Source organism: Gorilla gorilla, chromosome 8, assembly GCF_029281585.2.
Source record: "Gorilla gorilla gorilla isolate KB3781 chromosome 8, NHGRI_mGorGor1-v2.1_pri, whole genome shotgun sequence".
Taxonomy (NCBI): Eukaryota; Metazoa; Chordata; class Mammalia; order Primates; family Hominidae; genus Gorilla; species Gorilla gorilla.
The window spans coordinates 135819993-135847688 of record NC_073232.2 but is presented as its reverse complement, the minus strand read 5'-3'; the positions used below and the strand labels follow the sequence as shown (position 1 = coordinate 135847688).

At 46.8% G+C, this 27696-nt stretch overlaps 2 long non-coding RNA genes across 4 annotated transcripts in view; one reads left to right on the top strand and one right to left on the bottom strand.

Annotated features, from left to right (window-relative positions):
• Nucleotides 1-520: 520 nt before the first annotated feature.
• Nucleotides 521-27696, bottom strand: part of LOC129524906 (uncharacterized) — a 167820-nt gene continuing 140644 nt past the window's right edge. For 2 of the 3 annotated variants that reach the window (XR_010135302.1, XR_010135303.1), the window contains 4 exons: nt 9077-17077; nt 7428-7590; nt 5472-5589; nt 521-2147 (listed from right to left, as the gene is read on the bottom strand). This is a non-coding gene — a long non-coding RNA (uncharacterized lncRNA). The remainder of the gene's footprint in view (nt 2148-5471; nt 5590-7427; nt 7591-9076; nt 17078-27696) is intronic. The other variant, XR_010135301.1, reaches the window with a different exon arrangement.
• LOC109028434 (uncharacterized) lies at nt 10521-26077 on the top strand. The gene is made up of 4 exons (XR_002007477.4): nt 10521-10569; nt 10654-10996; nt 24991-25085; nt 25752-26077. It is a non-coding gene; the product is annotated as an uncharacterized lncRNA (long non-coding RNA).

The window sequence follows — 27696 nt, the reverse complement described above, 5'->3', positions numbered from 1 at the left end:
CCCGGCCTGGGTGGTAAAGCCCTGGGACCCAGTATGCCTAATCCCTGTGGGTGCAGTGTGTTAGCTTCTGAGGGCAGCCATAACAAATTACTAGACATGGAGGGACTTCAAACAACACAATGTTGTTTCTGGAGGCCAGAAGTCCAATCCTGTGGGTCCATGCTCTCTCTGAAGGCTCCCAGGGAGGATTTTCCTTGCTTCCCTCTTAGTTTCTGGTGCTTGCCTGCAATCCTTGGCTTGTAAATGCATCACCCTACTTTCTGCCTCGCTCCACATGGTCTCAGTCTTCCCTCTGCATATCTGTATCTCTGTGTCTGAATCGCCCTCTCCTTTCTCTTAAAGGACTTCATTTATTGGATTTAATGACCATCAAACCCAATATGACTTCAACTTAACTTGATTACATTTGCAAAGACTGTATTCCCGAATAAAATCACATTCACAGGTATCGAGATTAGGACTTGAACAGATCTTTTAGGGAGACACAATTCAGCTCACAGCTGCCACTCTGTCCCCTGAGACCCCTGGAGTCTAGCTGGAAAGGATCCAGCATGAGGCTCTACCTGGAGCCCGAAGCAACCCCCTCTCCTGATGGTCTAGACATGGCCAGATGCCCCAGTGCTGCTAATTCTCAGTGCTCCATCACCCTCCCTCCTCCTGGCCTCCAGCAGAGCCTCTTCAGGTCAACAGGTTTGCAAAAAGAGGAGGAGAATTTGCTCTTCAGTCCTCTGTGTGTGGTCCTCCCATGGCTCCCTGGGCACCCTCCGTTTTCAGAGCATGTTTGTATCCAGGTCTCCAACTCGTTGTGAGCCAAGGATCATTGAATCTATTGTACAGATGGGGAAACCGAGGCTCAGAAAGGGCAAATGGCTGGCCCAATGTCACACAGCTAAAAGGCATAGCTGGGACTTGAAACCGGTCTTCAGATGCCAAGTCTAAGATAACTATTGATCAACTCCTTCAGTGACATCAAATGGAGGGGTCCTGTACATGTTGGGGACAGGCCTATGACAAGGGGACCTCCGATTGGAGCAGGACTGGCTCTCACTGATGTGCTGCAGGGGGCGAAGTGGCCACTTCTCCCACCATCCGCCCGCCCCGCATGCCCTGCCAGATGACACATGGATAAGATGTTGTGAGAATGATCTCCCTAGGGACATAAATATTCCCCTCTTGATAGCCCGGCACCCTGCTTTCATATTGTTATGGCAATCTTTTTTCATTTTTTAGCATCTGCTGTTCAGAACGTTTCATACCTTGAATAGAGAATGAAGTGGAGGCATAAATCAGCAGCACAGCGCCCGCCTGGCCTGCTCCCGGGGTCTATGCTGGGCCGCCTCTGCTGCTTACTGCCGCTGATCTAGGAGCTATTGCAACTGCTGCTCGGTTTTAAGGCCTGTTGATGTATTGGTGGCTTTTTTATATGTGGTGGGTCATTTGTGTGACTGATTTCGTGACTCACGCGCCCGCTGCAGGATGCCCTGGAAACAGATCTACCAGCTGCGCTCTCAGGATGAAAACGTGGAGAGCAGACTGGCTAGAGCGGGGCCGCCATCACAGTCCCCTCCTCGACTGCTTGCACAGGCCAATTGGACATGGTTGGCCCAGAAAGAAAATTGGAAAATTGATGGAATTCAGGTGTCAGTCTTTGACATCAAAATTCTTTCTCAGCTGGTATGGAGTAAATAGTGTGGACAAAGGTAAATAGCAGCTTATGCTCTAAATAGACTCCGAGTGAACGTTCTTGTGCCACCTGTTAGAGTTTCAGCAGGCGGGGCAATCCCTGTGTAGACTTTTCAAGATGACAGTGAAAAAAAGAGAGAAGGAGTCATTGTTAGTTTCCAGAAGCCAAGTAGCTGAAATAGCTGGATAATGGGGTTTATGTGTGCTTCATCACCCCGCCAGGATGAGTCTGGTCTGCTGTGTATTGCAGGCAACGTTCACTGTTGGAGCGGATTTGCACAAATGCCCAAGTTTACGGGTATTGTCCAGAGGTGTGGACACAGGCAGACGCTCCTCTGCTGCAGAGAATACTCCATTGCTCTGCGTCTGAACAATTCAGCAGTTAGAGAAGGTGAATCTGTTTCTGATTTTAACATGTTCCCTTTTCCTTTTTTTTTGTTTTTTTCTCCTTCTTACCTGTCTTTCTTAAAACAAAAAGGCTATACTTTATTCAAGATACTAAAAGGTTTAAGAACAAGTATAATAAGTAAGTACAAACCTATCACCCAGCATAAGAAATAAAACATTGCATACACATTAAAACCACCAGTGTTCCCACCCCAGCCACCTCCTGCCTTCCACACCACAGATGACCTCTTTTAACCTGAATCAGATGCTATTTAATCCCACACATTTTTGTAGCTTATTATAAATAATATACATTATTTCATAACTAGGTTTTTTTTATTTTTTATTTTTTTTTAGATGGAGTTTAGCTCTTGTTGCCCAGGCTGGAGTGCAGTGGCGCAATCTTGGCTCACTGCAACCTCCGCTTCCTGGGTTCAAGCGATTCTCCTGCCTCAGCCTCCCGAGTAGCTGGGATTGCAGGCATGCACCACCATGTCTGGCTAATTTTGTATTTTTAGTAGAGATAGGGTTTTTCCATGTTGGTCAGGCTGGTCTTGAACTCCTGACCTCAGGTGATCCACCCGCCTTGGCCTCCCAGACTGCTGGAATTACAGGCATGAGCCACCACACCTAACTAGGTTTTCTCTTTCAACATTGTTTATGGGATTGATCTTGGTAGATACATGTAGTTCAAGTTCAACCATTTTTACTGCAATAAGCATTCCATTATATGAAACTCGCAAATTATCATTCTCTTGTTAATGAACTTTCATGTGTTTGCTATTAGAAACCACGACTGTCAGCTTATTTCTTCATCCCCAGCCCTCCCCACCCAACCTCCAGGATGGCAGCAACACCATACTTAGCTCATCCTGGGGAAATAATGCTCTCGCTGCCTGTCAGGGAAGAGCATAGCACCTCAGCCACCCTCTGCCTTTCAAAGAGATGCCCTAAATGTCAGCTGCAGGGAGGGAGGCCTCCCTTGACTTCCTACAGGGCGCAGAGAATGCGTTGCCCTGGCCTCAGCCTGGCGTTTTGTCCCTAGGTGGGCAAATGCACCAAGTCCTCCAACCCTACAGGCAGTTGGCCAGGTGCTGCCCAGGTGGGGAAGGTTTGCCTCCCCTCTGTCCAGAGGCCACCTCCCTCAGTGGGGATGAGATGACAGGTGGGGATCAGGAATTATGGTCATTAGGAGTGTGCAGGGCATAGAAGGTGCTGGCAGAGCTGGCGGGGAGAAAAAGACATCCTATATGGAGCTGAAAAGAGCTATTAGGGATTTTATCAATGTCAACTTTTAAAAATCAACCTTTACCCAAGAGAATGGGTACAATGTGGAAATGTCATATAATGGAATACTATACAGCAGTAAAAATGCTGGAACCAGAACTACACGTGTCAACTCAGATAAATCTCATCAACAATGCTGAGTGAAAAAAACCTCATGGTGGAAGAATGCACACGATCTGATGTCACACACAGAATTTAAAACACAAGCAGAGAGGGTTTCCTTTGCAGAGCTAAGCTGGTGAGATGACACAGGACAGTGCTGGAGGGTGGTGGGGTGGGGCAGGACGGGGGGCTTTCAAACTATGTTCTGAGGACCTCGGAGCTGCCATGGTGGGGGCGGTTCAAGGGTAGCCCCTCCCCCATGATTTCAGGAAAGCCAGCCCCTCGAGGGGAATCATTTGACTGTGTTAGGACCCCAGCTTTGCTTCTGTGCTCTTGGGCAAGTTTCCTGCCACTCTGGGCTTTCCTGTCTCTCTCTAGAATGGGGATAACGATAGTCCCCATGCATGGGGTGGCAGTGAGGAGGACTCGACAGTGTCTGGCACATAGCATCCACCAAATTCATTGGGCTCTTTTATGATCATTTACCATTATCTGGTATATTACTCAGGGTTCTCCACAGGAACATAACCACAGAATATATACAAGGTTGACCTTTGAACAACTCCAGGGTGAGGGGCACCAATCCCTCTTGCAGTTAAAAATCTGCATATAACTTTTGACTTCCCAAAAGCTTAACTACTAATAGCCTACTGCCAACCAGAAGTCTTCTCAATAACATAGACAGTTGATTAATACATAAATAGCCTAGCATCTACATATATTTTATACATTAATATACCTGTGATGGTTAATATGAGTGTCAACTTGATTGGATTGAAGGATGCAAAGTATTGTGTGTCTGTGAGGGTGTTGCCAGAGGAGATTAACATTTGAGTCAGTGGAGTGGGAGAGGCAGACCCACCCTCAATCTGGGTGGGCACCATCTAATCAGCTGCCAGTGTGGCCAGGATAAAAGCAGGCAGAAGAATGTGGAAAGACTAGAGTCTCCACATTCTAAAGGCTGAGTCTCCTGGCCTACATCTTTCTCCCATGCTAGATGCTTCCTGCCCTCAAACATTGGCCTCCAAGTTCTTCAGCTTTGGGACTCTTGGACCTTCAACCATCGGCTGAAGGCTGCACTGTTGGCTTTCCTACTTTTGAGGTTTTGCGACTTGGACTGGCTTCCTTGCTCCTCAGTTTTCAGACGGCCTATTGTCAGACCTCACCTTGTGATCGTGTGAGTCAATACTCCTTAATAAACTCCCCTTTATATATACATCTATCCTATTCTGTCCCTCTAGAGAACCCTGACTAATACATACCTAACTTTATCTGATTTTTTTCTTGTTTTAAAGACAGGGTCTTGCTCTGTCACCCAGGCTGGAATGCGCTGGCGCGATCACAGCACACTACAGCCTTGACCTCCTGGGCTCAAGTGATTCTCCCTCCTTAGCCTCCCAAGTAGCTGTGGCTACTACAGGGATGTGCCACCACACTCAGCTAATTCTTGTATTTTTTGTAGAGACAGGGTTTCACCACATTGCCCAACCTGGTCTCAAACTCCTGGACTCAAGTAATTGTCCCACCTCAGCCTTCCGAAGTGCTGGGATTACAGGCATGAGCCACTGTACCTGGCCACTTTTTCTTATTTTTTCCAATATTTCTAGGCTATGTGGTTTATCTTCCAGTTTTTTCAAATTGTCGTAAATTCTCCCAAAATTTTTTCAATATATTTGTCGAAAAAAAATCTGCAAGTAAGTGGACCTATGCCGTTTAAACGTGTGTTGTTCAAGGGTCAACTACAGACACATAAGAGGGGACTTATTATGGAAATTGGCTCATGTGCTCATGGAGGCTGAGGAATCCCTTAATCTGCCATCTGTAGGCTGGAGAACCAGGAAATTGGTGTGGAATTCAGCTGGGTCTGAAGCCAATGATGCAACTCTGTCAGAAGCCTGAAAACTGGGGCCACTGGTGTAAGTCTTGGAGTCTGAAGGCCCAAGGTCCTAGAGCTCTGATGTCTGGGGCCAGGAGAAGGTGGATACCTGAACTTCGGAAGAGAGATAACTTACTTTTCCTCTGCCTTTTTTGTTCTGTCCGGGCCCTCAACGTGTAGGATGCTGCCTGAGCTGAAGGTGGAGCTGCCTTACTCTGTCCACTGATTCACCTGCGAATCTCTTCTGGAAACACCTGCATAGATGCACCCAGAAAGTATTTTACCAGCCAGCTGAGCATCCCTTAACCCAGTCAAGTTGACATGTAAAATTAACCATCATATCTGATTTGTAGATTCGCTTTCATGTTAGTTTTACTTTGAATAAAAATGTTCAGCTGCTTAAACAACATGTTTGAAAACTCCTGACCTCATACCTCCCCTCATGGACAGTAGAAGGTACGGAGAGCAGAGGAGTGTTATGACCCAGTCACTCAGGGGTCCAGCCTGCCCAGCGCTGGCCCTGGGGCTTCTGGCTGGTCACTTTGCTTCTTGGGGCCTGGGATTCCTGTGGGCTGGGAGACCCTGCAGGCCTCTCTGGTGCTGGCATTCTGAGGTGTGCCCTCTCCTCTCCAGCAACCACAGAGCCAGGAAGGGCAGGACAGACAGAATGAGTAGGGGGACTCGGAAACTTGGAGTGTGGTCTGGGAAAACAGACCCAACAAGGAGACCGAGCCCAGCGTCCCATCATAGGCTCAGTGCCTGCAAACCAGTCCCAAACCACATGCCCTTTGGCAGGCAGGAGTTGATGGTGCAGGCCAATACTGCATGTCTACAGGGACTGCCGGTAAGATGACATTGCAACATCAAAGGCACTGCAGAGCTGCCTCTTCTTGCCATTTTGGGTCCAAGGGGCGAGGCCCAGGTCTCCCAGACACAGAGGAGCGAATACCTGGGCCTACTGAAAAGGACTGGTCCAGTGTTTCTTGGAGAACAAGATCAAGGTCCCTTGGCATGGGCAGCGCTAGACCAGGAAGCTAAAAACCCACCCTCAAAGTCCTACAGCCCTTGGGGAGGGTCTTTCATAGGACATAGGAGACGGACTCTTTTGTAGCTAGAAAGACCTTAGAACATCCCCAGGTGTGTAGGGGTCTAAGAGTCTTCCCAGAGCCAGGCTGGTCTTTAGTTCTCAGGAGTCTATGATTACCAGGACCTGGAGGCAGCCTTGCCTTCCAGTACTGGGGCCCTGGAGGAGGCTGGGGGAGTGGAATCTGGCACATTCCTTCCCTGGCAGGGGCAGCTGTTCGAGTGACTCAATCACCTTGGGCAGCTTCCTGGTCTCCAGGCTGGGCCAGCAGATATGGGCCAGCAGAAGGGTGCACACTCGAAACAGCATCATCAGTTTGGGCCAAGGTCCCTTCCTCAACTGTTTAATTATGCACAAATAATTACTTCCCATGTTTACCGCTGTTCTAGGTCTTGGAGATAGAGCTTACAAATAACAAGAAAAAGAAGTGAAATCTGTCCTCTCAGGTGGTGATAAGAGCTAGGCAGCAGGGGGGATGGGGAGCCTGGTGCAGGGGTGGAGCATATGAGATGGAGAGGCCAGAATGAGCTCCCCAGGAAGGCAGCAGCTTAGTAAAGATGGGAGGGAGGGAGGCAGCCATATGGAGATGTGGGAGAAGAGCAGTCCAAGCAGAGGCACAGCACATGCAAAGGCCCTGAGGCAGGACCTGCCTGGCCTGTTGAGGAGTATCAAGGAGGCCAGCATGGCTGGAATGTGTCAATGAGCATGAGAGTTGCAAGAGAGGAGGCCTGGTGGCAACAGACTGAGGGGCACATAGAGTCTTAGGAGCCATGGAGTTCTGCTCTTCTATGAGACGGGCCATTGAGGGAATTCAGCAGATAATTACAAACATGAAAGTCCCAAATTATGAGCATATGAGTTTAATCTTCTTCTTTATTTTGTAATTCGATTTAACCCAATTCTTCTAGTGTGGTGTACTTTTGTATGGGGTTGTATTAGAGTTCTCTAGAGAAACGGCAATAGGAAATACATTTAAATGAGGACATTTATTTTGGGGAATTAGCTCACATGGTTATAAGGCTGACAAATGCAAAGATCTGCATTGAGTTGGCAAGCTGAAGACCGAGGAGAGCCAATAGTGTGGTTCCTGTCCATGTCTGAAGGCTTGAGAACCAGGAGAGCCGATGGTGTAGTTGTAGTGTCGAGGCAGGAAAAAGCCAATATCCCAATTCTGAAGTAGTCAGACAGGAGGAATTCTCTTACTCGAGAGAATTGAACTTTTTGTTCTATTCAGGTCTTCAACCAATTAAATAAATGTTGATTGTATCCAAAAACATTGTCACGGAAACACTCAGAATAATGTTTGATCAAATATCTGGGCACACTGTGATCCAGTCAAGTTGATGCATAAAATTAACTATTACAAAGATTGTAATAAAGAACACAGATCTCAACTTTGCTGTTTCCTGGTTGCATGACCCCCAGGGACATTACTTAACCTCCTTGAGCCTCAGTTTCTTCATCTTAAAATGGGGACAGAGTTTACTTCATAGGCATTCAACCTGCACAGTCATACTTAGATGGACCCATGCTTGCTTGAATACTCTGCTGTTGAAATTCTTAATAAATTTTAAATAATTTGTTAATAATTCTTAACAATCTTTAACAAGGGGCTCCACATTTTTATCTTGCATTGTCCCCAACAAACAATGTACCCAGTGCTGAAAAGGATAATATCCTTAACTTCCTCTCAGGGTGCTTGTGAAGGTCAAATAAGACACCACAGGTAAAGCACTCAGCACCTTGCGTGACACAGTACCTGCATCATAAACCCAGCTGTCATTATTGCTAACAACATGTGCAAGCCGCTACTCAGGGCCAGATCCTCAAGTTCACAGAGATGAACATGACTCCTGCCCCGAGGAATTTGTGGTTTATGGTTCAGGAGTTAATGGATTCAGGTAAAGCAGCCTGAGGCAGGCCCATCCAGGTAAAGGCATCCCCCAGGAGGAAGCCTCCTGATTGTTCACTCCTGTTGGAAATTGAGGAAGTTGGAAGGGTCCTAGGCAGGGAGCGGTGATGAGGGAAAGGGCCCAGAAGGTCTCAGTAGCTGGGGAAAGAGCTGCATGGAGAGAGGCATGGGAGGTGTGGAAAGGAAGCCCAGAGCTGGGTGCTGATTAGGGACTGTGACCAGCCAGACCCTCCAAGACCACACCCCGCTGGCCTGGAACCTGAGAGACTGAGTGTCTGCTCACTGGCTGTGTCCCCTGAGCAGGCTCCACAGTATCTCTAAGCCCCAGGTCGTCACCAAGTAAGTGGGAGACATGACCCAGATGAGGATGAATGCACACAGAATGATACCCCACAGAGGGTAAAGGTTATTGTACAATCAGGAGCGGGAGGAAGCGGCGTCTGGAATGCCTGAAGATGTGAGGCACCCATGTGCCTTAAAGCCTCCACTTTAAATGCCAGGAAACCACAAGGCACTGTTCTCCCCTGTTCACTTAGCAGAGGGGCCCCGACCTAGCTCCCTGGGCTCCTGGCCCCACCTCACACACCCTCCTCTCCAGTCTTTTACCCCCCAGGAACTCAGAAGGATTATTTTAAGTGGCAAATCAGATCTTATCACTTTGTTCTGCAAAAGCCCCTGGGGCCGTCCATACTTTGAGACTGAAACGCTCACCCCATGTATGCCCCCTCCGCATCTGTGACCTCACCTCCCACCACTGGCCACTCAGTTACAGTGCTGGGGATGGCTGGCTTTTTCTATGCATGGAGCCGCTAGCACATGCCGTCTTGGGCCCCTTGTCCTTGCTGTTCCTCTGACTGGAGCAATTCCTGTCCTCCATGGCTTGCTCCAGCACTGCAAATGCCCCTCCTCAGACAGGCCAGCCCTCACCCCAACCCCTCCCCATCTTGAACTTAATGACCATCATCGCCTTTTCACCTGGCTTTGTCATCATTGCATGTATTATGACATGACATAGCGTTATAGTTCCCTTGTTTATTTTGTCTCCCCACCAAAATACAAGCTCCACACAGGTGGATACTTTTATCTTACTTACGTTGTATTGTATCCTCCACACCTAAGATTGTGCCTGCACAGGATATTTCATAAGTGATAGATTCCTGCTTTACAGATACAGAAACTGAGGCTCAATGAAATCACATCCTTTACCAATAACCCACAGCTCTGGAGCTGAGACTGGTCCCTGGGCAGTGGTGTGCTGGCAAATGTCTTAAACCCAGCTCTCCAGGGTAGCGGGAGGTCTTGGTTGCATTTGCTGATGTCCATGGTGTAAATACTTCCACCATGGCCGACTTCAAATCACCAAGGTGACGTCACTGAATGCGAGGTTCGGAAGGATGCGTCCCTGCGCTCTGGAAGGAAGCCAGTGTCAGCCAACTCAGCACCCACTGCCCGGCTACCTCGTGTTCCTTCATCTTCGTCACTCCGCACTTTGAGTGAAATAACTCCTTCTTCGCTTTCCCCTCTAAATCCCACCTACCTCACTCCGCACTTAACACATCAGGCGAAATAACTCCTTCACTTTCCCCCTTCAAATCCTATCTCACATTGAAGAAAACAGTCCGAGCCAAGTCTCTGCATGTCTCTGGGACTCAGTTTCCCCGTCCATATGGTGGGATGACTTCTAAGCCGTGTCTCTCCTCCATCATCCTTGCCTGAAGTCTGGGAGCCCTGGTCATGCGCACTGCCCCTGTAGACCACCAGGGGGCAGCCTTTCCCCACCAAAGACACTGGCCTCTCCGAGTTCCCGTCGGTGTCCTTCTTGGACACAGCCTGGGTATTGTGGGGCCTTGCCTGGCTTATGAATCAGCGATTGTGCCTAGCCCCGAGCGGGCATCTGCAGAAAGGGCCCATTGTCTGCAGTGAGGCTTTTTGTTCCAGCAGTGGCCTGGGGAAACTGGGATTGGGCTGGGGGCCTGACTGGTTCCCGGGGCTCCTGGTGGGTGTTGGGGTGTGAACCCAGGCGGACCCCTCTCCGCTCTCCCCCGCTGTCCGCCCCAATCCCATCTACCAGGCTGCTGTGCCGGGCACCGCTCACCTGTGCCTCGGCTCTGTCCGAGATTCTCGCCCCTGCAGACCTCCTCTGCCACCCTCTGAGGCCCATAGCACGTGTTCCTTCCTCCAGGCCGGGGTTCCTGTTACTTCCTTTAGCCTCATTCAATCCAACTGGACTTTAAGAGGGTAGGTGTCGGGAGCTGGGCTTCTCCCTGAGATTTTGGCTCCAGGCATTACCGCAGCCCCGTTTTCTTTTCCCTTTCACTGCAGCGGAGGGACGCCCAGGCTTTGGGCGCCGCCTGGGTCTGCAGCAGAGGCAGTGGCCTAACCCTGAGAGGTAGCCCAAGGTCAGGCCAGGGTCTGCGTCCTCCCCTCAGCTCTGCTGTCACAGACGACTGTGAACCCGCGGAGCTCCCATCTCTGGAGCCTGGCCTGGGCCAGCGGCTCAAAGTGCTGCGTGCGCAGTGCCTGGCTCAATCCCACCTGCAGCCTGGGAAGTCACAGGGTCACCCAGGGCTCCACGGCCTCCCTGACCACAAAAGGGGAATCGCTGCAGCTCCTGGCAGCGGGCGTGGTCCGCTGTGAGGCTCCGGGGCTTCCAACACCTGAAAATGTAAGCTAAGTGTGTTCTGGGAATGGTGAGGTCTCATATTACTCTTTTTTGTTGTTGTTGTTGTTTTTTAACTATCTCTTGCTTCAACCCAGGGCAAGATCTGGAACTGAACCTTCAAAGGAAAGAGGGAGGAGGGTGGGAGGGTGCCTGTCACCTCCCCGAGGGTAGACCTGGGTTTCAGTCCCTGTTCGGCTGGCCATGGGAGTCGGGGAGCTCCCTGCTGCCATCTCTGAACCTCGGCTTCCTCTACTGTTAAATGGGGGTTAAAAAGATGCTCTTCTCATTCTGGGGGTGGAGGGAGAGTCAGGATTAGAGCTATTTTCAGTCTCTGACATGTGAAGCTGGGGCTGCATAAGAATCTGTAGGGTATTTTATTAGCAGAAAAATTGTTGTATATAAATGTCATCTGGCTGTACCTAATCCTGTCCTTAGTGCATCAGAAGTGACAGTTAGTACAGGCAAGGAAAGCTCTAGCTTTCCATGACTACTAATCCCACAGAAACTAAAGCGAATTATTCACCGTGGGACAAGAATTTATTGTTAAAACATTTGACCCTGGTGTTTAAAAATATAAGCAGCTCTTTTGGAGGACACTGGTGGGTTTGAAAGTGACCATTTGGGGCAACAGCATGGTGAGTCTCTCTTGGTCCTTAAACCTGAAGCCAAGCCTGCTTTTTCACCTCCTGTGACCTCTGAAATGCCCATGCGTAAGTGGGCCCAAGATACACCTGGCAGCCCCTGATGCCCCCGGGGAGGGAGTCGGCCTGTTGATTGCAGCTTCTAGAATTCAGTCTCTTGTATGCTGTCTCTATTATAACACCATGCCTAATGCTGAGATTGCATTTTTCGGGGGCTTTGTTTTTCTAAATTGTTTATCCCCTTGACTCAGGTGAAGAGCAGATGGCATTAGAGAAACTGAGGCAAATGGTCACAGTCTGCCATGCTGGGTTGAGGGATGGTGACATGGGGCACCCCTGCCCTGGCCTGGGGCTCAGCCCTCCGAAGACATGCTGGTGCCCAGGCTCCCCCATCCCTGCTGTTCTGGGTGGAACAGTCCTGTGACTTCGGTCAAAGGAGACACACCAAGCATGGCCCCTGGCTCAGGAGGGCTCCCCCCTTGCCCCCCTTCTGGCAGGAGGTCAGGGGGCTGCACGGAGGAGCCAGCAACTGCTGGGGCCCCATCTTCCCACCTGGCAGCAGCGTTACCCCTCCCTACTTCACCTCTCAATGCCTTTATCTGTCAGAGCCCAGAGGAAAAGACCCCGCCTCCATGAGGCCCTCCATGGTCCCATCAGCGTGTGTCTGAGAGACACCCTGGTGAATGTCATTGCCCCAAATCTTCTGTTCCATTTAAGATTTTTGGTGGAAACTTAAGGCAAATGTTGGGAGGATACTGGATAGTCCATAATGAAAATGGGCTTCAGAGGGCTGGGAGCTCCTGGGAGTCCACCCACCCTCTTCTCTGGGTGGCTGCTACAGATTCAAACTCCCAGAGGAGAGTCCATTTGGCCAGTGAGGACCACAGGCTGCCTCGTTGTTGAGAGTGGGGCGGTCACAGAGCTGGACAGAACAACACTAACAGGAAGGCAGGGTGCCCCAGGTGAGCCAGGAGGACATACATGCCAGGGTCTGCTAGGCACCCCTGCCCGGGCCTGGGGCTCAGCCCTCCCCGAGGCATGTTGGTGCCCAGGCTTTCGGCGAGCCTGGTGGGGCTGCAGGAATGGAGTTCCGCCTCGGAAACCTGAGACGTCGCCCTGTTGGGGAGTGTCAAGTGCGGGGCAAACACCTGCACAGGCCAAGGCTCTGGAGGCTACGCCCGCTACCCCCAGATAATGGTGCTCAGAAGAAGTCCAGGAAACTTAACTCGCTTGCCTTCCAGTGAATGGGAGCATGGGGTCTGTCCACACTCCCCCACAACACAGGGCGATTGTTGTAGAGCAGAGCTGGACATGCCCCCGGCCCTGTTTACAAGGTGGCATCCAGGGGTCCGCACTGTGTTTCCGGTACACTGGGGCTTGTTCATTCTCAAAGGACCCTCGGAAGGGGAGAATGTTCTCAGCGGTTTATGCTTTCTCGGATGAGCTGTGCATTGCTGCTCCTTTGGGGCTGCAAATCGTTTCAGCCACGAAGACAAAACAGTTCCTCCCGCTTTGTTCTTCTCAACCCTCAAAGAAGCCCCTTCCAGGGTGAGGCTTGTCAGCTGTGTCTTTGGGAACCTGGAATCAGCAGAGGCCTGGGTCACTTCCCCCATGGCTTCTAAGCCTCCAAAGGCCCACAGCATGCGGTTCACACTCTGAGGTCGGCACCAGCCCTGGACCAGGCCCTGGCTCCTCGCCAGCCTCCCTCCTGCCATTCTCCTGTCTCCTGACCTCCCTCTGTACCTGGGGACAACTCAAACCAGGCACTATTCTGCAAAGGTCTCTCGGTCCCTGACCCCAGCCCTGGACAGGCACTGCACTGGGCAGGTGCTAGGTGCCCCAGGAGTGTCTCCCCGTGAGTATGTAGTGAGTGCATGGGGACAGTGCAAGCCCCTGGGGCACCTGCGCAGGAGGCAGCTGGAGACAGTGGTTTGCTCATCAGCCCTTGAAGTAAATGTGGAGGTCCATCTCTGGGTAGGAAGAGAAGAGGTTTAAACAGGACAGTTTGAAGCGGTAAATGATGGAATGCGATGACGGAGCAGAGTGATCACCCTCCTTCTCCCCCAGCCAGATGTCTTATGTGGGAGAGAGGATTACACCCCTGGGTGAGTTACTGCCAACTGTACTTCCAAGCAGATTCAAGACCCAGGTTGGCAGGAGCAGGGCACAACCCACAGAAGGCAGCCAGTGTGCTTGGTTCTGGTCCAAGCCCCCATTCCACCTGCCCACTGAGCATCCCTGGGCAAATCAGGTCACTTCTCCAAGTCCAATTTCCTCATGTGCAAAAGGTGCATCTGTCTTGAGGAACTGCCAAAATAATCCACCATGAGAAGGCAGCAAAGTCCACCTGGCCCACGGTCGGGGCTCAACAAATGTCAGATGCATTTTTATGAATTGGAATCTTATTCAAAACAACTGAGAAGGTGCAAAAGGTGGGTGCTTAACTCCAGGTGCACTTTGCCAGTTCTAAAAGTGCCCCGGGTGCCGTTGTTTATTTTATTCAAAATCCTTGATGTGGCCTTGAGCAGGGATGCAGTACAACAGGTCAGAGCTCATACCTGGGAGTCCCATACACTTTCATCCTGAGGCTGCCTCCCCCAGCTCTGTGATCATGGGCAGTTTTGCCTTGTCAGTTTCAATCCTGTGGTATCCCCTGTGCCCAAGACAGTGCCTGACACACGTAGATATTCAATAAATGTTTTCTGGTTGAATTTAAGTTACTCAACATTACTGGGTCTCCATTTCCGCCTCTGTGAAATAGAAATTATAAAAAACCTGCCTCAAAGGGCTGTTGTGAAAATTAAATGAGATGACCCAGAAAATGCGCACAGCACGCAACTTATTAAAAGCTACCTGACAAGCAGTGAGCTCTGATCTAAGGATCATTCCCCTTGAGTTCATAGAGGCTCTCGGATAACCAGAATCCTCAGTTATGCAGAGCAATCATCACATCCATGAGCTTGTTGCCTCTTCACAAAGCACAGGAATTTTACCTCTCAATCGAAACCTCTAGAAACCTATTTGTTAAAATAAAATCCAGTCTGTCTTGGCAAAACCTTAAGAGCATGTGGATGAGAACACAGAGGCAAGTGTTGGGATGGATATTTGGCCTCAAGTTTAAGGATACGGCCCCGGGGCCCTGGCGAGAGGGCACACATGCTGGGAGTCTGGGTGGCTGTGACTTGAATTCTCAGAACAGACAGTTCAGGAAAAGCAAGCAAGTCCAGAGATGTTCTCTCCGCCAATATTGAAATTGCCTTTGGAAACTTTTCACAGGCTGCTAAGCCAAGTGAGAGAAAGAAAATTGAGGGTTTATGTATTTTTTAAATCAAAGAATCCTGATTCCAATAAAAAATAATGCCCTTCCATGGCCAATTGCCATCTCCTCAGCTTCTTCGTTTCTTTTTAATAAAAATTTTTATTGTGCACATTAGGTTAACCAGACCTATGCACAGCCTCTCTCTGAAACTCTGAGTCACTCAAGGGGGACCACTCCTGGCTTATGCCTGGATTTTGAATCAGGACGGCTCCCTGGGAAAGAAGTCAGTTCATGTGAGCTCTCCGGAGATCAAGTTGGGCAGCTCTTCTGATCAGAAGCTAAGTATTTATTTATTATTTTGAGACGGAGTCTCTCTCTGTCACCCAGGCTGGAGAGCAGTGGCGCAATCTCAGCTCACTGGAACCACCACCTCCCGGGTTCAAGCGATTCTCCTGCCTCGGCTGTTTAAAGTAAAAGATGCTGGTTTTGATGGCACTGAGGCCATTGCATGCACTGCCCTCTGGTCCCCAGTTAGATTCCCAAGATTCAAAGTCAGGAGGAAGCTTGGGACCTGGGGGGAGGGAGCTGGGGCTGCACAGTGCTCTCTGAATGTATTTTTCGTGAGAATATTTCATTTGCATGAGGCAGACAGGAACGGTCTGAATTCTGTGACTGCTACTCATTGTCCGTGTGACCTCAGGCAAATTAGTTAACTTCTCTGCATCTCAGTTTCATCACCTGTCAAATGTGGAGGAATAATACCTGCCTCCCAGTGTGGTTGGGAAGGTCCAAGCATATGCTATATGTAAAGTCTCTAGCACGGGGCTGCGGGAAGCTGATGATGCCCAATATATGGTGTTAATAAGATGATTATGATCATGATGAATATGAATGTTGTCAGTAGCAAACCCCAGCATTTGTCATCCCTCAAACCATTATTAAGTGTTGGAAGTGGGTGGGTAAGTTCACAGGTGCATCAGTTAGCTATTGCTGCATAACAGCCAATCCCAAAATCCAGTGGCTTAAAATGATAATCATTTATTATTTATAGCCATGAGTCAAGGCTGAGGGTTGGGAGATCTCCTCTGGACTCAACTGATTTTGGATGAGTTTGGTTGTGAATCCAAGGGTGTTTGGCTGTTGGCTGGTGTAGGCTGGTCTCATCGAAGGCTACTGTAGCACACCAGCGGTGCAAGAGAGAGCAGGCAGACTATGAACATCCTCTTGAGAGCTAGGCTCAGAACTAGTACACCCTCACACCCGCCACTGGCTATTGGTCAAAGCAAGTCCTGAGGCCAGTCCAGATTCTCAGGTAGGAAACAGGCTCCACCTCTTCAATGTGGGAAACTTCTGTCACAGAGCAGTAAGCGTGGGCACTGAAATCGGTGAGGAACTGCGGCCGCTGAGGCAGCCAGCCCCACTGGCTTTGTGGGCCTGAGTAAAATCGAGAGTAAAATCGAGGCACAACCCCAAGGGCTTTGTGGGCCTGAGTAAAATCGAGGGTATCCTGTGAAAGCTTGGCCTTTCCAGCATCAATCATGCAGAGATCTGTGCCTATGCAGAGCGCCTGCTTGACACCAGCCCCTGCTCCACCCATGGAGGCCTTTCCTGGGGCTTCCGGGCCTTGAGGGGCCAGGCCTATAGCACTTTTCAGAGATACAGAGTGTTTTTTGGGACAGGAGCTAAGCCATGGCTGATCCAGAGAGCCAGGTGTTGGCCACAGAGGCTAAGTTTCCTCGAAGCCCCTGACCCTTTGGCCAGTGACCGCTCTATTCTGCTGGGTGTGTAGTGAAGGGTGGGGCAGAGTCAGCAGCCTCCAAGGTTGGGGGAGGTGGCTCTGGCTGTGTGACACAGTCACAACAAATATCCCTGAAGTCCTGCCACTGTCCGAGCCTTATCTCTGCCTCCACACACTGACAGAAGCACTCCCTCCCTGCAGTGCCCTTCAAGGTAGCCAACAGCCTGGTGGCCTCATCTACAGCACTTACCTGGTTCAGCAGAGAAGCTGGTTCTCTATGGTCATCCATCTACAAGGACTGCACCTCCCTCAAAGGGACTGTAAGGGATGCCCCCAGCCTCCTCATACAACTGTGACTGTCCTGGTCTTCATTCATTGACACAACCAAAGCCGAGACCTTCCATAACCAGACAGCAGGCTCTTGGTCACCTGTAGATCCTGGAGGGCTTCAAGGGACAAACATGGTGGCAAATGTGGGGCATCTTCAAGAGAGGACCACACTGTGAAGGGGACATGCAGCTGTGGCTGCAGATTTGCCTTGCCATGGGGCGAAGGCACATGCAGTGTAGGGGCTTTTTAAAAATCTGAGAGTCAGCCGGGCGCAGTGGCTCACACCTGTAATCCCAGCACTTTGGGAGGCTGAGGCGGGCGGATCATGAGGTCAGGAGATCGAGACCATCCTGGCTAACACAGTGAAACCCCGTCTCTCTAAAAATGCAAAAAAAAAAAAAAAAAAAAAAATAGCTGGGCATGGTGGCGGGCGCCTGTAGTCCCAGCTACTCTGGAGGCTGAGGCCAGAGAATGGCGTGAACCCAGGAGGCGGAGCTTGCAGTGAGCCGAGATCGCGCCACCGCACTCCAGCCTGGGCGACAGAGCGAGACTCCATCTCAAAAAAAAAAAAAAAAAAAAAAATCTGAGAGTCAAGAGAGCAGAGTGGCTTTGGGGCCAGACAGCCATTGGATGTGGGCTCAGCCACCATTCACCAGCTGTGTGACATGGCTGAGTCAGTCATGGAAATGGGAGTATGAGATCACCTACCTCCTACAGGAAGTGGGGTACCTTGAGGACAGAATGGGCACACAGCTCTGGGCACAGATAAGGCAGCTGTGAAACGGTCAATGTTACCATTGCCAACCCAAGGGGAGGCAAGAAGAAGCCATGGAAACCTAGGGACCTCCTGAGAACGTTTCTGTCTTCTCGGGAAACAGGGCAGTGTGTTTTGTAGACTTGCGCTCCTTCCTGAACTCTGTTTCTGCCCTTGTCCCTGGATTAACTCTCCACCCAGCAGCCAGAATGACTTTTAGGAAGCCAAGTCAGCTCACGCCACCTTTGTGGTCAAAACCTCCCAGTGACCTCCCAATGTCAAGGCACTTAGAATAACATTCCCATTCCTTCTGATGGCCTGTACAACGGCCCTGTCACTCTCCTCCTCCTCTGCTCCCCCTCCCTTGCTCACCTGGCTGCAGGTCAGGGCTCCTTGCTGCTCCCTGAAACTGCCAAGCTCATTCCTTCCCTCTGCATGGCCTTTGCCCGGCTGATCCTCCCCATCCCTGCCTGGCATGCTCTCCCCTCAGAACATGGCGTGGCTCACTCTTGTACATCCTTCCGGTCTCTACTCAAACATCACTATTGGGACAAGTCTTGTCTAACCCCAGCCCTGTCATCACCTTGAACCCCATCTAGCTTAGCTTCAGTCACAGTGTTTCACTTTCATAAATGATACATCTGTAGTCGATTGTTTGAACGATTTTTAACTATGGCAGGGGATTTCTCTTGTTCCCTAGTGCTAGGATGATGCCTGCCACACAGGAGGCCGAGAGCTGGACACACGAATCTGTAATATGAGGCTTATAGGTTCTTTGAAGGCTCAAAGGGCTACCTCATCTAACCCTTACAGGGATCCTCTAATACAGAAAGAATAGTAGTCCCATTCTACAGATGAGGACAGCAAGGCTTAGGAGCTGACACAACTTGCCCGGACCACAAGACTAGTGGATCCGAGACAGGAACCTGGTCCCCTGGCTCAGGATCAGTGTTCTGCCCAGTGCCTCCTGGGTGTGCCTGCCTGTGTGAGGAATGCCTGGCAGCTGCCAGAGCCAACCCGCCTCCAGGGCCCAAGGCCAGGTGCACTCCTAGGGTTGCCCACTACAAACAAAGGGAGACTTTGGGTGCCAGTTGTTTTAGGACCCTGGGAATCACAAGAGCAGTTGTTGTAGACAATGCAGCAGGCACTCCCAGTGAGCACATTATATGGGGGTTGTCACGGTCACAGGGAGCCACATCATTTACATGCTAATGACAGAGCCAGTGCAGGAGACCCGGGTTGGAGCGGGATGGTACCCACCAGAAATCGCACACTTTGTCTTATGGCCATTTCCATTTTCACAAATTCTGAAACTAAAACAGGACTTTTCTCTTACTTGGAGCAGATGTTAATTTGCAAATGCAGAAGGCTCCATTTGTCGATGATTTTCCATTATCCCTATAATTGCCCCCACATACAGTGCTCGATAAAGTTTTAAACCTGTCCTCTGGGAACACCAAGTCAATAACGGGATCATTGATTAGGTTGTGAAAATGGTCTCCTAGCACTAGGAAGATTCACTGTGGAATCCTGGGACAGGGGCCTTGATGTGGCTGTTTCTGTCCTGTGCCTTGGGTCTCCCTGGATCTGCAGATTAGGAAGGGGCCGAGGCAATCAGAGGCCATGTTTTTACTGAAGATGAGCCTGGGAGGCAATTGGACACCAGAAGACTTTTCCAAGCATCTGTAGCCACCGCCCCCCAAAAAAGTGCTTTGGTGGCCCTGGAGTGGGTCACTGTAGTTTATGTGTGGCAAAGACACCCTCTGGTTTCTAGCTGTGTGACCTTGGGCAAGTCATCTACCATCTCTAAGCCTCAGGTTCCTTGTGTGTATGATAAAGGAAATAATAACGCCTTTGCCTATCTCCCAAGGGGGTTGGGAGGATGAAAGGACAGAAATCAAAGATGTGCTAAATGCATTTGCAGACTCTGACACCCATTCTGTGCTAGCTGATGTGGTTAGCTCTTTGAAACTCGAAGTGAACTTCCCAGGTTACAGTTTGCAGGATCTGCCTTCCTGATGGGAGAGGTCAGTAACTGACATTTTAACGAGCATTACTAAGCACTTCCCATGGTGCAGACACTGCGCAAGGGAAGGACTGAAGAAACAAAGCTGATTAAAACATGGGCCTGCCCTCAAGGAGCTCCCAGCACACAGAGAGGAAGCAGGTCATTGCCATAAGTCATGCTCAGTATCCTGTCAAGACCAGCCCAGGATCAGGGAGCCTGAGAAGGCCAGGGGAGGGGAGACTTTAGGCTTTCAGGATGGAATGACTACAGTGTGAAAAGTGCCTATGAGTATTATTATTATTACCTCCACTTTACAGACTATATAGAATCAAGTCTCTGAGAGTTAAGTTATATGACAAATGAAGGATGAAGTTGGCCTTGAGCTAGGGTGACCAACAGTCCTGGTTTGTCTTGGACTTACAGGGTTAAAAATAGTTAAGTTCCAGGAAAACGGAGATGAATTGGTCACCCCACTTTGAGTTATGCCTGACTCTGTGGTCTTATCACTGCTCTGCTCAAAGCACAGGGACAGGCTGTTTCTGCTGGCGAAACACCTTGCTGAGCTGGAGTTCCCTGTTGGAGGTTCAAGGCCAATCTCGGTGCATCTGTATATTGTTGCTCTAATACCTAATACCTTTCTACATCCTTCCAACATCCTCATCTCAGTGCTGGTTGGAGGAGGGAAGCACAGAGGCTATAGGCTTCAATTATGGGAAAATAGGGGGTTGTAACTTGCCCAAGGTCACAGGCTGAGATAGGGCAGAATGGGGATGCCAAGTTCAGCACTCTTGCCCTTTTGTCCTTGTTCTCCACCTTTGGTGAAGGCCTCCTGAGAGCACCATAAGAAATACAATCTTCTATTTGAGTTTGTGTGAGATACTGTTTGGGTTTCCCATGAGTTGCTGGCTCAGCACTTGATTGGCATGTGAGCAAGCCAATGAGATTGAAGTGAGAGCTGGCTGGGTGGGCCACTCAGAGTGGTAGGCAGAATTGGCAGTTAAGGAAAGAAGCAGAAATGTATAAGTTTCCATGTGCTTCTCAGGGGCCAGGCTTCCTCAGAACCCTTCCCTTCCAGCTTGATTCGCTGTTATGATCCAAACCTTGCTCCAGGCAACACCAGACATTGTGAAAGACATGACTAAGAGGTGTGCCAGATGGCATAGCTCTTTCCGGGGCACCCTTTTGGATCCATGTATCTCAGAACAAGTAGTTCCTCTGGAACCCACCAGGGGAGGGCTATTCTCTGTTAGGAAGACAACTGATGGTGTGGCCAGAAGAAACAAGGAAAAGCCCTGGTCTAACTTCTCTGCATTCTTCTTACTCCCATAAAGCAGGATGGCCTTCAACTCAGAATCACAGGCTATTCCAGCAGGATGGAACCCTCGGCCTCAACATCATGGGATGGTTGAAGACATGAAAGTCCTGTTTTGCCCCTTCCAGTTTCTTGGTCACCCCCTAAAACCATACGGTTGAGAAATAAAGGAGACGAGGATGTACTGCATTCCCTTTTCCTCTCATTGCTATCTAGCATGGTTGAAAGCACTGCTTCTTACTTGCTAAAGCCCTTTAGGAAGTTTCCACACTTACGGCCTTAGGCCCTAAAGCAGCAGGCCATTTGCAAACTTTAGTGTTTATCAGCATCACTGCTGATTTTGAACACAGACTTCTGGGGCCTACCAGCTATGTTTCTGACTTAGTAGGTCCAGGTGAAGCCTGAATTCCCAGGTGATGTTGTTGGGGCTGGTCAGGGACTACACTTTGAGACTCATACTGCTCCAGGCTATTCCATGACAAATGCTTTCACCCCTTTGGAACCTCACTTTCCTCAGCTGTCAAAGAGGGCCAGTACTGACTTAGCAGGAGCATAAGCTGAGTTATAGGAGATGACAAAGGGGGAGGGCATCTTCTTGTGCCTGGTACTCATAGCAGAGTCAGCTATTGTGAAAGTCCCTTCTTGCTGGACCTGGAAGAGTTTCTTCTCACAATCCAGTGATAAAGTAGGTCAAATGTCTTCTTTGTCCAATGCTCAAGTTTAATAAATGGAGGGCTTGTCACCATGCAAAGGAGGCTGTGAGATCCTGGCAAAATAATTACTGGAGAATTCGTGGGAGGCAGCAACATACGGATGCTCAAAAGCACTTTGAGCCTCCTTTTTCTGAGTCCTCCCTGGGAGGTGCTGGTAGAAATGGCTATCAGCAAACATGATCTTTGCACCATGGCCAACGTGGGGTTAAGTCAGTCTGCTCAGTCTTCCATCTCCCCTCCTCCGGGTTTTTCTTACTCTCGCTCACACCCACCCCCAACCACTCCTGCTTTCTCTTCCAGGGCAAGTTTAATAAGCTAGTATCAAAACCATCTAGGCTTGGAGCTTTCAAAGATTTAAGACTTTTAAATGTGAAGCACCTCATTATATCCGACTATTTTCAATAAAAAAGACCTGATAAGTCATTGATATGACACCCGTTATCAGTGGGATTTGTTTGACGTCGATTTGAAATGTGCACTGCCTGCTTTTGGGGGTAATGGAATCAAACACTTAGGAGTTGCACGGTGCAAGTAGATCACTTTTCAAGTAAGAACATTAAAATGGAGAGAGACTTTGTTTGGGGGTTTATAAAAATAAAGCACTATTGTACAGTATGGCATATAGCAGTGGCTACATGGACAATTGACTTCCTTCCTATTAATCAACTACAATGTTTACCTTCTTACTCCAACCATTTCCAAACCATTAAAACTAAGAGGATTAGCATCGCATTTCTGCCAAGGTGTATTTTTATTTCAGCAAATACTACTTTCACTCTCGGAGGAGATTAAAAGCCTGAAAGAAACGGTTTCTTTATCTGGCATACTGTGTCATACAGGTAAAAAAAAAAAAAAAAAAAAAAAAAAAAAATCCTGTTAAAAGAATATAGTGTCCTTGTCCAGAGAAAGCTGATTGTGAAAAGAGTTAAATTTCTGGACAAACAACATAAATTGTGAAGACTAATCCAATGTCAGGACTGAGTATTTCTTGCCCTGTCAACAGTGCTTATGAAAGCATCATTTAGGAACCAGCAGAGAAGTGGTTACCTTCCCTGTGATTAGGCTTGCTGAGCCATGTTTCTAAGGGAGCTTTGAAAAATATGTAAACCCTGGAGTTGAAATAGGATGAGTTACACTTATGTAGATTTGCCTACTTACATTATTCCTGAGATGTTCAAGACATATTGTTTTCTACCTTCTTCTTTTTAAAAATCTGTTAATTTTTAATAAACCTATATTAGTCCATTTTTATGCTGCTGATAAAGACATACCCGAGACTGCAATTTACAAAAGAAAGAGTTTTTTTTTTTTTAATCTTACAGTTCCACATGGCTGGGGAGGCCTCACAATCATGGCAGAAAGCAAGGAGGAGCAAGTCCCATCGTACGTGGATGGCAGGAGGCAAAAAAGAGAGAGCTTGCACAGGGCAGCTCCCGTTTTTAAAACCATCAGATCTCATGAGACCCATTCACTATCACAAGAACAGCACAGGAAAGACCCACCCCATAATTCAATCATCTCCCACCTGTTTCCTCCCACAACACATGGGAATTATGGGAGCTACAAAATGAGATTTGGGTGGGGACACAGAGCCAAACCATATCAAAACCCAACTTGCAAAATTTACCATTGCATCATTTGCACTGCCAAAAGCGCCCTTTAAAATTGTGTGTTCTCTCTGTCTTAAGTTTGTTGTTGCACAGTTTATAGTTATCTTAAAGGTCTGCACAAGTGGTTTTTGCAAAGTGTGCTCTCTGGACCAGCAGAATAAATATCATCTGGGAATCACCACAAATGTAAAATCCAAAGCCCAATTCTAAAGCTGAATCAGAAACTTGGGACAGGGCCCGGGAATCCCGCCTGAGAATTCTGGAGTTTAAGAACCACTGACCTAGGGCTAATTAATTCTCTCTGCTATCGTCTGAATTGTGTCCCCTCAGCATTCATATGTTGAAGCCCTACTCCCTAATATAACTATATTTGGAGACAGGATCTTTAAAGGTGAGGTGAAAATTAAACTGAGGTGAAGTGAGGTCATAAGGATGGGGCCCTAACCCATTAGGACTGATATTCTTATAAGAGGGAGAGACACGAGGGATGCATGCCTACTGAGAAAAGGTCATGCAAGGATACAGAAAGAAGATGGCCTTCTGCAAGCCAAGAAGAGAGACCTTAGGAGAAACCAAGCCTGCTGACACCTTGATCTTGGAATTCTAGTACTCAGAACTCTGAGAAAATAAATGTCTCTTTTCTACGGCATCCAGCCTGTGGCGTTTTGTATGGCAGCCCTGGAAAACTAACATAATCTCCTGTGTCAAAGAGTGAGGCCTAGAGAGAGGTATTAACTTGCCAAAAGTCACATATTCTGTTAGTAACAGAGCCTAGGCTAAAATCAGTAAAGAATGAATCAGAAATAAAATGCAGGCAAGTCTCACTCCAACAAGATAATGTAAATACTAATGTGCAAAAAAAAAAATTTAAGTTTAGAAAGAGAATGATGTGGTTTGGTGGTGTCCCCACCCAAATCTCATCTTGAATTACAGCTCCCATAATTCCTAGTAGTAGTTAATGGAATCGTGAAGGTGGATCTTTCCCGTGCTGTTCTTGTGATAGTAAGTAAGTCTCATGAGATCTGATGGTTTTATAAAGGGAAGTTCGCCTGCACGTGCTCTTTTGCCTGACACCGTGTAAGACGTGACTTTGCTCCTCCTTCACCTTCCACCATGATTGTGAGGCCTCCCCAGCCATGTGGAACTGTCTTTCCTTTACAAATTACCCAGTCTCAGGTGTGTCTTTGTTAGCAGCATGATAACTGACTAATACAGAGGAAACAGCAAGAGAATATTTCCATAATAAAAGGCTTAACTTCAGGACTTCTTTAAATAGTTTCAGTCACCAAAGGCATTGTTCCAATTTGCAAATAAATTGATTAGCATAGAGCTATTTATGACCATATTGACATAAACTGAAGTGCACATATATAGGCACACACATGGTCAGTGTCAGGCCAAGCATCCCCTTTTGAAACATCGACAACCTGTGACAGAAGGCCATTGCCAAAGTCTCTTAAAGAGGGTCCTATAATAAATATCCCCTAAGGGGGAAATGTTGGACAAGAATGCACTTTCCATGGCTCATCAATACTGGACACTCTCATCTTATTTTTAATCTTTACTAATTTGATAATCAATAAATCATATCTCAATGTTGTTAACATCTTATATCCTTTCTTTTTTATATAGATAATTATAAAAGTAATGTATTCATACTTTCAAAATTCTGGAAATTACAGAAAAGTATAAAGGAGGTATTAAGAATTAATAATTCTACCAACCAGGTAAGTCCACTATTTACATTTATGTATTTTCTTCTAATATTTTTTCTGGGCACATTTTAAACATATTTAAGGTCATACTATACCTAAAATGTTATACCATGATTTTTTTTTTCATTTTACAATAAAGACAGTATTTTATTACACAAAGAACTCTTTGCAAGATTAGATATTTCTGAAAAAATAGTAAGTTAGAAGACAAAATAAAATCAAGAGATGAAAAATACTTAAAAAATTAACAAAGCATCAGTGAACTGTGGAACAATGTCAAGGGGCCAAATATACATGTAATTGGAATCCCTGAAGGAAAGGAGAAAGAAAGGGACTTAAAAATATTTGAAGTAAAAATATCCAATATTTTTACAATGTGAAAACTATGAACCCGTAAATACAAGAAGCTCAATGAATCACATGCAGAAGAAACATAAAGAAAATTAGACTTCATCATATATTCAAATTGCTCAAAATCAACAATAAAGAGAAAACCTTAAAAGCAGCTAGAGAAAAAAAGACACAATGTGTCCAGAAGGATGGAGACTGTGGTGATAGCTGATTTCTCATTGAGAACCATACAAGCTAAAGATAGTGAAGCACATCTTTAAAGTACTGAAAGAAAAAAATGACAACTTAGAATTCTTTATCCAATAAATATATTTTTCAAAATTTCAGGCAACAAGGTCTTTTGAAGACATACCAAAAAAATCAATTACCACTAGACTCCAACTACAAGAAATATTCAAGAAAGCTTTTTAAGCTGAAGAAAAATAATACTAAATAGAAACATGGAGCTACACAAAGGAATGAAGAGGACCAGAAATGGAGGCTACATTGACAAGCATACTTTCTCTTATCATTTAAGTATCTTTAAAAGATGGTCAATTGTGTAAAGCAAAAATGATAGGAATGTACTCTGGGGCTTATAAAATATTTAGAAGTAAAATGTATGACATAATAGCGTAAAGGCCAAATGAAAGATCCTTTTGGACACACTGTGTCTTTTTTCCCTGCTGCTTTGAGGGTTTTCTCTTTTTTGTTGATTTTAAGCAATTTGAATATGGTATGATGAAGTCTTATTTTCTTTATGTTTCTTCTGCTTGTGATTCATCGAGCTTCTTGTATTTGTGGGTTCACAGTTTTCATAACATTTTAAAAATATTTGAACACTTTTACTTCAAATATTTTTGGTCTCTTTTCTTTCTCCTTTTCTTAAAATATAATGCTGTAAAGTCTTTATAATATACATGATGTGGTATACAATTGGTTGAAAGTTGAATGTGATTAAAGTTGTGTACTATAAGCTATAAATTTCACTAAAATAACACAGCACAAAGTTATAGCTAACAAGCCAACAAAGAATATTATGAATAACTTTAGGCCAATAAATCCAACAACTTACATGAAATGGAAAAGTTTCTTACAAGACAGAAACTACAACACTTCACTTAAGAATAAATAGATAACTTGAATAGCCATGTATATAAAATAATTTGAATTTTTAGTTAAAAACCCTGCCACAAAGAAAACTTTAGGATCAGAGGGCTTCACTGGTGAATTCTACCAAACATGTAAAGAAGACGTAATACCAGTTCTGCATTGTCTACCCCAGAAATTTGAAGAAGGAGTAAGACTTTCAAACCCATTTTATAAGGCAAGCATTACTTTGATATCAAAACCAGACAAAAATGTTACAAGGAAAGAGAACTACAGATGCATATTCCTCATAAACATAGATGCAAACATTCTTTATGAATTTGAGCAAATCAAATGCAATTATATATATGTGTGTATCTCTATGTGTGTGTGTGTGTGTGTGTATATATATATATATATATATGAATGAATGAGTGATGTATCATGACCACGTAAGGTTTATCCTAGGGCTTTAATATTCAAAAATCAATTAATGAAGTACACTATATTAATAAACTAACAAAGAGACGTGATTATTTCACTAGATACAGCAAAAGCATTTGACAAAATCTAACATCTATTCCAGGTAAAAACACTTTGCAAATTAGGAATAGAGGGAAATTTCATTGACATTTTAAGGAGCATCTACATAAAAACTTACAGCTAACGTCATAAGTAATGGTGAAAGATTAAATGCTTTTCCCTAAGACTGGAAACAATGCAGGGGTGACCATTCTCATCACTTCTATTTAACATTTTATTGGAGGTTCTAGTCAAGGTAATGAGGCAAGAAAGAGAAATAAAAGATATCCAGGAATAAAAACAGAGAAGTAAAAGTGTCTTTATTCTCAGATGACATAATTGTCTTCATCAAAAATCTGATGGAATCTACAAAAAATGCTATTAGGACTAACTAATAAGTTATTTTAGCAAGGTTACAGGATATTAGATTAAATTACAAAAGTCAATTGTATTTCCATTTACCAGCAATGGACAATTGGGAATTGAAACTTAAAAATACCATTTACCTTTAGCACAAAAACATAAAATATTTATAGATAAATCTGATAAAATATGTGCAAGACCTGTACACTGAAAACATGGCTAAATGAAGTTAAAGAAGACCTAAATGAAGTCATAGCTGTATTGAGATTACACATCAGAAGATGCGATATTGTTAAGATATCTATTTTTTCCTAAATTG